This window comes from Balaenoptera physalus, assembly GCF_965194825.1.
Source record: "Balaenoptera physalus genome assembly, chromosome: 2".
Classification (NCBI taxonomy): domain Eukaryota; kingdom Metazoa; phylum Chordata; class Mammalia; order Artiodactyla; family Balaenopteridae; genus Balaenoptera; species Balaenoptera physalus.
Window position 1 is genome coordinate 134104376 of NC_138883.1, and position 12138 is coordinate 134116513.

At 37.2% G+C, this 12138-nt stretch overlaps 1 long non-coding RNA gene across 1 annotated transcript in view; it reads left to right on the forward strand.

Moving 5' to 3' along the window:
- LOC309654680 overlaps positions 1-11749 on the forward strand; it is a 128862-nt gene extending 117113 nt beyond the window's left edge. The window contains exon 4 of the long non-coding RNA XR_014260395.1: positions 601-11749. This is a non-coding gene — a long non-coding RNA (uncharacterized lncRNA). The remainder of the gene's footprint in view (positions 1-600) is intronic.
- The last annotated feature ends 389 nt before the right edge of the window (positions 11750-12138 follow it).

Consider the following 12138-nt stretch of genomic DNA (forward strand, 5'->3'; position numbering starts at 1 on the left):
GCTTCAATGCAGTGGCTCTCCACCCAGGGTCGATTTTGGCCCCAGGGACATTTGGCAACAACTGCAGATATTTTCAATTGCTACAGCTGCAGAGGAGGAGAATGCTCCTGGCAGGTATCTAATGGGTAGAGTTTGGAGATGCTGATATACATTTTACAATGCACCGGACAGACCCCCTCACAACAAAGAATTAATTACCTGGCCAAATGTGTCAATTGTGCCCAGGCTGACAATCCTGGGGTAGCATATTTCAATGATATTTTGACATTAAAAAATTCAAAAAACAAAAACTGAAAAGTGAGATATTTAGAAGAGTTAGGCAATTGCTCCCTTAAAGTAAATTTGACAGTTACCTAACTGGTATCTAGGATACCTCACTTTAAGATTATTTTAGAAGCAAATTAATTGTTTATAGTGATTCGGCAAGGGACACTTCCTGTGGATCTATAATTACATGAAGATTTCAGAGGGAGATTGATTTAGGAAAAACTTGTATCAGAAATTCTGCTCTGATAATAAACTTCCTAAGCATGCAAGTTTTGTTCCTTCTGGAGGATCCTTCATTTATCTAAATTCTTTCTCTTGCCTTTTTTATTACAGATGTTTCGTAAACATCTGGGATCAAATGCAACAGAATTGAGCCAAAGGAAGCCAATTCTTTACTTTGAGGTTGATCATGAAAATCATTCTTTCTTCTGATTCATTCCTTTCCTTTGCAGATTGGAAGCACTTGCAAGGAAAAGGGAAGAGCTTAGTCCCAAGCCTTCTCACTGTTTGGATTCTTTTTTTTTTTTTTTCAGAAGGCAAAAAAGGACATTAATTAAAGCCAGGTATGGGCTGTATTCAGACTTCCCATATTTTTATCCCATTGCAGTAAAAGTTTCTCTCCAAAGAAATTTGGTCCAAAATGGAATGAAAGAATGAAAGACATTTTATTTTCTCTCCTAGATGTTGGCAGTACTTCACTCCTACATGTCTGAAGTTGTTTTCATCTTGCAGAGTACTTTGATATTTGTGAATGTGGCTACATGGCTTAAAACAAGAGCAGTGATAACTCAGACTAATTATTCATCTTGTATATTAATGCTTGACAAGAGAGAAAAGAACTTTTTCTTCCTTGATGATGGTTGTAAAAATTAAGAAACCCAGGAGGAACTGAAAGATCTGTGTTCTTGAGAGCAAAAACCTTCCATTTCACAGAATTCTCATGTCTGAATCATCGAGAGTGTTCTGCAACAGAGGTGCTCACCTTTTGGACTCTCAGTCTATGCAAGCCAGGTCCGACTAGGCCTGGTATCTCCTGTTCTCTTACCAGGCCTGAGGGTCTCACCCTTTGGGGCATCAGCCATGAGTCTGAAATAAGAACCATCTCTCCTTCTCCGTCTGTGATCCTCATTTCTAGTCAAGATGAAATTCTACTAAATCAGATATTCTTATGAGAATTTAGCATTGCCATTGCTAGGTCTCACAGAAGCTTGCAATAGAAATTGGGGTGGTGGGGGCATCACTTTTCATCTGTTTAAACTTCCATTTAATATTTGGAGATTCAAATAGATTCAATGTGATGTCCCGGAGTATAAACAGAATATGAATGAAATTGTCTGGCCTACAGAACCAAACAATGAAGTCAGTTTAGGGGTGGGGAGTAAATAACCAAGCCATTTATGTTTTATTAAATCTATAGGTCACTTTGAAGTCAGTTTGGAATAACAAGTATGTTCTTTTCTCTTGGAATGTAGCTATTTCCTTTGAAAGCTGAATGGGACACCCTAGAGAGGAAACAGTATGAGGAAGGCCATCTGGAAGGGCAGGAAAGAAGATCTTGGGGGAAGCTCAAAAATCCTCTAGAGAGGAGCTTCCTTGCTGCAAGTCAAGCTCCCCCTTCCAAAGTATTCACAATCAGCTGCACTGTGTCCTCTCCCTCCCCCCACCCCACCCCCAGAGCCAGAGATGCTCTTCTTTGTAGGAAGGATCATGATGTCTTGGTCAGGCCTGAGCCAGATTTGGACAGCACCTTGAGACCAGCTTTCCTACTCACCTGCCATGTTAAACCTCTACTCTGTCAGAAAAGAAACCCCATATTGTAACTTCCTCCATAACCCATTCCCTTCAGAAGCAATTACATCTAATTTGATGTTGAAGTAATTGATATCCAGGTGAGTTTTACCTTCTAATGAATTTGTGCTAAAATTCAGAATATCACGTTACACTTTCGCCAAAGAATAATATAAAGGGCAAGCAAGAAATTGAACATTATAGAATACTGATCCTCAAATCCTGTTCTTCAAAGAAGTAGAAAACAATCATAGCACTACAACACAAATACCTGTCACTCACTCCATCCAGCTGTGACAGTGGTCCCATGACAGGATTAACAGATGTGCTTGCTGGAATTTAGCTTGTTTCTCCCTCATTTTAGGTATTTTTACTGGGGTATTTTCTATTTTGTTCTCAAGAATGAATCCCCCCCTCCCTTGATTATCCTTGATATAATAATGTTTACAGACGGGTCTTGGAATTTCAGCAAAAATCCCAAATGATTATTTTAGCTTTTTCAACTGTCTCCTCTTCAAAAATCTGTCAACAAAGTCACTGATGAGTAAATATATAGACAGCCTTGAGATTCACTATTTGTTTCCCCTTGTATATTTTGGAAGTACTAAAACAAAAACAACAGCACAAAAATAAAAGAATAGGAAAGTTGAATGGAAAAATAATTAATAACCAAGTGACTGGATAATATTCATAGATTGGAAACTCAATTCTGGTGGGAAAGAAGACTATCAACTGAGTCCTCTGAGTGTCAGGTATTCATTTAATCTCCACAATGGAGTTAATACAAACGAGGAAAGGAAGAGCTGGTAAATGCCAGACTTGAGGTTGGAATCTAAGTTTGTTTCTTTTTTACTTGAAAGACTGAACTCTCTGCTTTCTTGCTGCTGCTTCAAGAGTTGTTTGCATGTACCATAAGGCCACATAATGATCTTGACACCTTGGAATTCTGTTTAGAAGGATGCATCTATGTACCTTATCTGTGCCTTAAAAGAAAGAGGCCTATCCAGAGACCAGGGTCTCTGTGAGCAGAGTATCAGCTTTCAACATCTTCTTCAATCACCTGGGGTTTTGTTAAAAGGCAGATTCTGATTCAGGAGGTCTAGAATAGGGCCTGAGGTTCTGCATTTCAAACAAGTTCCCAGGTCATGGCAAAGCTACTGACCCAGAGCCCACACCTTAAGCTGCAAGGGGAGACTATTAGAAGACAAAGAAACGGAAGGACCTGGAAAGAGGTTTAGGATAAAGGGCCAAAGGAACAGAACGTTATTAAAAGTAAAACTTGGCTTCCCAGGGCAATTCCTTTTGTGGATTTCAAAACAATTTGCAAAGCACCTTAGGGACTAGTATACACTTTTTGTTGTCTGTCTGTCTGTCATCAGCAAACTTGGGGTTCTCTACCTACACACAGTTCCACTGAAGTCCACAGCTGTTTTGTTTGGGCAGGCTGGTGACAAAGCCTGAGCTTGCACATAAAGGGTTTATCATCAACACAGACCTTTATCTGACAGCTGTTTTCCTGTCCAGCTCCAGTGTCCTGGCCAGAGGAAAGGGAAAGGGCTGAAGAAAGAAGTGGTTGTGTCAGCAAGCTGTGGTAGTTGCCTGGCTTCAAGACCTTTGAGAGTCTCACACACACACAAACACACACACACACCAGATGGAAGATCAGAGAATAAGGATAGAATAAGTAATTTGATAAATCTATTGGTTTTGTCCATAAAACCTGCTGGAGAAGCAGGGACTCAATTATTTCCTATAATAAAACAAGGAATTTCTACAAAGACTAATTTTCAAGTCCTATTGCAAAATCTGATGTGGGTATATGTGTCCATGACTGAACAATATGTATCCCACCAGCATGGGATTAGGGACATGAAATCAGTATTGGGTATATGAGTGCCGCATCTAGTAGAACCGATAAAACTCAGGGCCGTTGTCAGCCGTGTAAATTGAGAGACAGAGGCACCATCAGTGACTTCCTTTGGAGAAGGTTTGTTTTGTGCTGGTGAACTGCTCCCCCTGGTGGATCAGAGATTGATAGGTTTGTGATTCCAGAGTGTAGGGAACAAACATGCTTAGGAGAAAACGGCAATTTCAGGTATACAGACATATTTTCCAGGAGAAAGCTAATTTTCAGAGCACCAAAAATAAACTGAAAGCCTAGCTTGGCCCCTGACTGATTTTGAGCTTAGCACTCCTGCAAGGTGCAAGGAGTTTTTTCTCCCACGCTGCCACGTGTGTTCTCATTATTATGGTTGTTTTGAAATCGTGAGTTTGTACTGATTTGAGAGATGTGGAAAACTCTAAGTTCTATATTTTATTTTCTTCCCCTTTAAAAATAATTCTGGACAGGGCAAACAACCCACATCGGAGAGAACATTTTGCTGTGAAATCATTCGTTTCCCTTACTTCCTGTTTACCGTACTCTTCTTTCTGAGGTGATCATATTGATGTAGTTAGTTTATGCCCAGATCCCTTGTTCTACATACCTGCTGTCAAGATTAAGGTAAGTTTTATGATTTTCTGAGGATCTTCTTTCTACCAATACTATATGTTTCGATAGCAAGATAGTCTGTGTTGTTGTTTTCCTTAAAGAGGCTTTCTGTATGCCCTGCCAGGTGCAGAGAGGAGATTTTTGAAGGTCAGATAGAGATGAAAATCTATGGCAGTTCTCTCACTCTTTTGAACATTCTGCAACGATCACACTGCAGCCTCAGTCCAAACAGTTTATCAGCTAAATAAGGAGGTATTTTAAATATTTATTTAACAAGACATATTTTAAATAACTTACGTATGTAAATAGAGCATCCTTAGCCTGTACATTATTGCCAGGTCGATTCTCATGTTCTGATATATAATTAATTACCGGTTTATTCCTCTGTAAACCAAAGCAGAGAATAAATCAGCGATGCCAGGTCACTGATGTCAGCAAAAATTGTAATACCCTCTTGTCAGTGGGTCTGTGAAAGGAGAATTGAAACTGTAAAATCTACGGAGCTGGTGGACCCAAGTGTGTCCAAATGGCAAGTTTCTATCCCAATTTTAGTTGCTTTCTCCTGATGTCTAGACTTTTTGTCTGTGCTCTATAGATAGGCATGGAATGCCCATATCCTACTTTAAAACAAACTCAGAAAGCATATGCAGTGTGATCTATGATTTTATAAGGTAGAGTCGCCTAAAGTAAATGCATATCATGAGCATTTTAAGAAGCATTATTATATTTAGAAGCAAAATCCACACAAATACCAATAATTTTGATAATTTCTAGGTAGTTGAAAATATGAATCTTTTTAATGCTTCAGCAAAATCCATGCATCCATTTTTAATTTTTTGAGAAGAAAATACATACATACACTTCTTTTTCTTTTCTCCTTAAAATGAATGTCTGTCTTTTAAATTTTTCCACTGACAACTTCTAAAGGATGGAAGTGTTGCATTTCAAATTTGTCATGAGTATAAAGAGACCTCTCTAGGGAAGAAAAATTAAACAAAAAACATAGCATCTTTTCTTTTTAGATTTACATTCTGATGATGTAAAATGAGTAATCATCTCAAGTATCACAGCAAATTTTTGGCCTGGGTCAGCGCTGAGATAAGCATGTTTCATTTAAACATAATACACAAGGCTTACCAACAACCCAACTCAGAGTTCCAACTCCCAGTTCAGCAAATTAGCTTGCCAACATAATTCTAGCCAGTGATTAGCAATATTAATTATCTTGGCCCATGGCCAAAACATCTGGAAAATTTAGTGTGGAAATCACTTAAAATAATTCTTTCATGCCATCATGACAAACAAACCCATTGGTTAATTGACCTTTTCACTATCATCCAGTTGTTCGGCCACACTCTAAACCCTTCTGTATTCAATTTGCATTGGATCCTTTTTTGCCATTCTACATTGGGAAGAAGTTTTACATCTTTGGGAAAGTAAAACCTCAGTAACAACAAAGTCAGTTGAATTTTGTGGTTGAAATGATCATCAGATGCATTCTTAGACACAGAGTCCATATCTTCATTTATGGTATTATTTTGGTGCTTAGAATAAGTGCCCTTTTGGTAGTTAGTGGAATAGGTCCAGTGAGATGTAAATTAATCTTAGCAGCTTCTGAACTGAGTGTTGTTATGCAGTTACATAAAGAGGGAAATTAAAGGTTAAAACTTGCTGATCCACCTACCCTCCAGTTGTGCTCTGTGACACAGCCTCACAAGGCATCAGGGGAAATGATGACTTTAGTGCACGTACAGAAGGACTCAGGGACTTGTTTCTTTAGGAATTTGAGGTGACTTTGAAGATTTGCCATAACTAATACATTAGTATTTTAAAATAAAAATGTTAATTAAGTTTAAGCCTCCATACAGTATGGAAAAAGAATTTTCCCCTAAAGATAAATGGTGGCAGCAAGATACTCAGATTGTCTTCTCATTAAATATTATTAAGATTGATAACCTCGTTTTTAACCTAGTAAATCAAGTGTTTGTTTAAAAAGTTCTGCTAAAGGTGGAGAACACATACTTTTCTCTATTGCTCCTGCTCTGTACAGATAAAACCCTGGAAATTATATATAAAACAAACATAAGATCTGAAAAGTGGAGGGAAGAAGGCAGACCAGAGAACTCAGGACCCAAGGAATGACATAATGGCGAGTTCCCTGAGTTTTAGTTTTTCCTCATATATTTCAGACCTGGAGCTAAGAAAGCCAACAACTCAAAAACAGTAATAGGCACAGACAAGAAAAGACCCAGGAAAAGCCTGCTGTCTCTAGCCAAAGGACCAGGGAAAGGGCAAACTGGCAAGACAAAAAACATTTAGACAATAACCACTGTATTCTAACAAACACCACAAAAAATAACTGGGTGGTGTTAGAGAAGGTTGAGTTGGGACCTGTGACTTTCAAACCTGCCACACAGTAACCCCTGTGGTGTCAGTGGACGGGGAGCAGTAACAAGGCACACTTACCCCTCCCATGTATGAAATTATCCCTGGAGGTCTAGTGGGGAGCAGGAACTCCTACCTCTGCCCAACTCAACAGTAATGAGGAGCATCCTTTCTCTCAAATGTCAACAGAAGCCAAGTGGGGAGTTCTAACCCCACCTGGCAGTAATGAGGGGGCACTCCACCCTTCTTCTACCAGAATGGTGTCAGAGGAAGCCAATTAAAACAGAAGGTTTAAATAAGACACAGGGTCTCAGAGCATACCACCAAATGTCCAGAATTCAGTTAAAAAATCACTCATCACACAAAGAACAGGGAAGAACTCAAACTGGATGTAAAAAGACAATACATATATGCCAACATCAAGATGACACAAATATTAGAATTATCTGATAAAGCTTTTAAAGCACTACCATAAAAATACTCAAATGTGCAGTTAAGAATATTCTTGAAACAAATAAAAAACAGAGCTTCAACAACAAAATAGGAAGTCATAGTAAAAAATAGAAGATATAAAGATGAGCTTAATGGAAATTTTTTAACTTAAAAATACGTAAAACCATAAAAACTCAATGCATGGTCTCAACAGCACAATGGAGGAGACAGTGGGAAGTATCAGTGAAATGCAAGATAGATCTATAAAAACTGTCTAATCTGAACAACAAAGAGAAAATAGACTGGGGAAAAATAAACAGAACCTCGGGGAGCTGTGGGACAGAAAATAAAAGGTCTAACATTTGCATTACCAGAATCCTAGAGGGAAAGAATGGGGCAAGCCTAAAAAAGTACTCAAAGAAATAATGGCTGAAATCTTCCTAAATTTGGCAAAAGACATAAACTTACAGATTTAAGAAGCTGAGTGATGCCAAAGATGATAAACTCAAAGAAATCCTGATCACAACATATCACAGTCAAACTTCTGAGGGCTAAGGACAAAAAAACCAAAAACAAAAATAAAAAAACCTCACAAGACAGTGAAAAAAAAAAAAAAAGGGATACCTTACTTATAGGAGTGACTTACAGGAATGACTATGGATTGCATATCTGAAATCAGAGAGGCCATGAGGGAGTGGCACAATATTTTTCAAGTTCTGAAAGGAAAGAATTGTCAGCCTCAAATCCAATATCCAGTGAAATTTCTTTCAGGAATAAAGGGAAATCAAGATATTCTCAGTTTTTAAAAAATAAAAGCACTAAGAAAATATGTTGCCAGCAGACCTACCCTAAAAAATAACTAAGGAAATTCTCTAAACAGAAAGGAAATGATAAAAAATGGAATTCTGGATCAACAGGAAAGGAGAAAAAACACAGTAAACAAAAATATGGGTAAATACAATGAGTTTTTCTGCTCTTAATTTTTCTAAATTACATTTGAGGGTTGAAACAAAAAGTATAACTATCTCATGTGGTTCTAAATGTATATAGAAGAATTATTTAAGACAACTGTTATATAAAAGGGTGAGGGTAAGGGACTTAGAGGGAGGTAACTCTTCTATAATTCACTTAGATGGGTAAAATGACCATAAGAGTAGACTGTGATAATTGATATACATAAATATATAGTTATACCTAAAGCAACCACTGAAAAAGCTATACAAAGAGACACACTCAAAAACACATAATAAATAACAATAGAATTATTTTAAAAATTCAGTAACCCATAGGCAAGCAGAAAAAAAAAAAAAAAAAAGGAGAAACAGGGCACTTCCCTGGCAGTCCAGTGGTTAAGACTCCACACTTCCACTGCAGGGGGCACAGGTTCGATCCCTGGTTGGGAAACTAAGATCCTGCATGCCATATGGTGCAGCCCCCCCAGAAAATGGTAAAACAAAAAGAAAAAAACAGAAAAAAATAATAAATTGATCTCAGACATAAGCACTAATAGATCAATAATTACATTAAATCTAAAAGGTATAAATACACCAATTAAAAGACAGATTGGCAGAATAGGTTAAAAAATAAAATCCAACTATATGCTGTCTGCAAGAAACTCACTTCAAATATAAAGATATTGATAGGTTGAAGTAAAATAAAGGAAAAATATATACTATGCAAACATTACTCTATGTAATGATACAAGGGTCAATCCATGAGGAAGACTAAAAAGGTATTCACCAAGCAACAGAGTTACAAAATATATAAAGCAAAAACTGATAAAACTGAAAAGACAAATAGACAAATTCCCAATTGCAATTGGAGAATTAAAACCCTCTCTTGACAATTGATAGAACAACTACACAGGAAGTCACTAAGGGTGTGGAAGAACTCAACAACAGTATCAATTAACAGTATCCAATTGATATTTATATAACACTAGATGTAACAACAGTAAAACACAATTTCTTTTCAAGTGCTCATAGAACATATATTAAGATAAAATATATTCTGGCCATAAAACAAACCTCAACAATTTACGGGACAGAGTAAAGCAGTGATGAGAAAAATCTTTGCTTAGCAACAATTTTATTAAGAGGATGGAAAGACAAGTTACACACTGGGAGAAAATATTTGCAAAGCACATATTCAACAAATGATTTGTATCTGGAATATATAAAGAACTATCAAAATTTAACAGTTAAAAAATAAGCACAACATATATACAGTGGAATATTAGCCATAAAAAGAAACAGAATTGAGTTATTTGTAGTGAGGTGGATGCATCTAGAGTCTGTCATACAGAGTGAAGTAAGTCAGAAAGAGAAAAACAAATACTGTATGCTAACAGATATATATGGAATCTCAAAAAAAAAAAAAAAGATTCTGGGGAACCTAGGGGCAGGACAGGAATAAAGACGCAGACACAGAGAATGGACTTGAGGACATGGGGAGGGGAAAGGGTAAGCTGGGACGAAGTGAGAGAGTAGCATTGACATATATACACTACCAAATGTAAAACAGATAGCTAGTGGGAAGCAGCTGCATGGCACAGGGAGATCAGCTCGGTGCTTTGTGACCACTTGGAGGGGTGGGATAGGGAGGGTGGGAGGGAGACACAAGAGGGAGGGGATATATGTATACATATAGCTGATTAAACAAACTGTGGTACGTACATGCATGCCAATAAAAAGGAACTAACTATTGATACATGCAACAACCTGTATGAATCTCCAGAGAATTATGGTGAGTGACAAAAGTAAATTTCAGGATGTTACATACTGTATGGCTCCATTTATATAACATTATTGAAATGACAAAATTATAGAAAGTGAGAACAGATTAGGGGTTAAGGTGGGTATAAGGGCAACATGTAGAGAGACAATCAGAAGGATTCTTATGATGGCAGCAATGTTCTGTATTATGGCTGTGTAATGTCAATATCCTATTTGTTAGATTGTACTATTGTTTCATAAGATGTAACCACTGGGTGAAATTGGCCAAAGTATTGTTCTGCATTATTTCTTACAACTACATGTAAATCTGAAATTATCTTAAAATAAAAAGTTTAATTTAAAAAAGTTCTGCAAGATTTATAATGTAACATCTGTATTATTCTACACTTAAAAAATTGACTCTGACAACTGAATCTTATATAATCTTAGACAATTGTATTCAGCCACTGTGAGCCTACTTCCCTTTCAGTTAAATGGATGTAATGTTACCTGCATATTTATCTTTTACTCACTGTAGTCAAGATGCAATGAAAATGGAATAATGATTGTGAAAGTGCTTCTTAACTCTTCAAGCACTACAAGAAAAGAGCTAACATTTGTTGGAGGCTAATGTGCGCCAGGCTAAGTTAAATATGTTCCTTACTTTATATCTATATGGTAGTATTTTATGTGAAAGTTTTAAAAGCATGGCTCCTGTACCTTAAAGGAAGAGCATGTGACATTTAAAGAACCACTAAAGGGAAATTCTCATCTTTCGTCATATCTTTCTCAGACATTCAAGAGTGTCCACAAATGAACTTATTTACGAAACAGAAACAGACTCACAGACATAGAGAACAGACTTGTGAGTGCCAAGGGGGTGGGGGGGGGTGGAAGAAGGATGGATTGGGAGTTTGGGATTAGCAGATGCAAACTATTGTATACAGAATGGATAAACAGCAAGATCCTACTGTATAGCACAGGGAACTATATTCAATACCCTGTGATAAACCATAATGGAAAAGAATGTATATATGTGTGTATGACTGAATCACTTTGCTGTACAGCAGAAATTAACACAACATTGTAAATCAATATACTTTAATTAAAAAAAAAAAAATGAAAGAGTGTCCAAGTCCAGAGGCCACAGTAACTTTTGTCTCTGAATTCTTCAACACACTGAAACTCCTGAGACCCTCTTACTCTCCTTTCCTTAAATGTGCCAAACCAAACTTTCTATCTTGGACACTCACCCTCCTTTCACTTGCTTGTTGGATGTGACCCAACAGGATGAGCTACCACCAGCACACATTCTCCCTGCTGTTCATTTCTTCCTTTGCACCTTCCTCCGTTTCCTAGTTTCCTAGGAAAATTAGTCCATGGGGCTTGGTCCTTTTCTCCTTATCACACTCCCCTAATACTGTGCCTGTGAACTGGAGAAAAACAGAAGAATTTGTAGTTGACATGTTGATGGATTTTATCACATTTCATTTATTATTGCCATTTTACAGTTGAGGAAATGTTAGTAATCTACTGAGGACTTATAGCTTTGTTAATTTAGGACACTTAGGAAATATTTAATCAAGGAAGGAATAAATTTGTACTCCACATTTTGCATGAGATTTTTCTGTTCTCGTTTCTGCCACGAGACTACATTCCTTAAAAAAATGCATTTGTTTATTTACTCATTTGTTTATTCATTCATTAATTCATTTCATCACCTATTCAACAATGACCTAACACCCACTAATTGCAAGGCTCTGTGCTAAACCTTAGGGATATGAAGATGAGTAAAATGTAATCTGGAGAGACACATATGAAAACGATTCTAATGGGGATAGGGTTTATGGCACAACAGAGGCATGAAGTTACCTTGAGAACACAGAGAAGGAAACCCTTCAGAGAGAAATTGGAAAACTCAGACGTCTGCAGGGGACAGGTATGGAACAAACTCCTGTGCTGGGGAATGCAAGGAACTGTTCTGATGAAATTTGATTTAACAAATGTGTAGAAGTGAACATAGCATTCTAGGGACTAGGAATATTATGCATAATCATGATG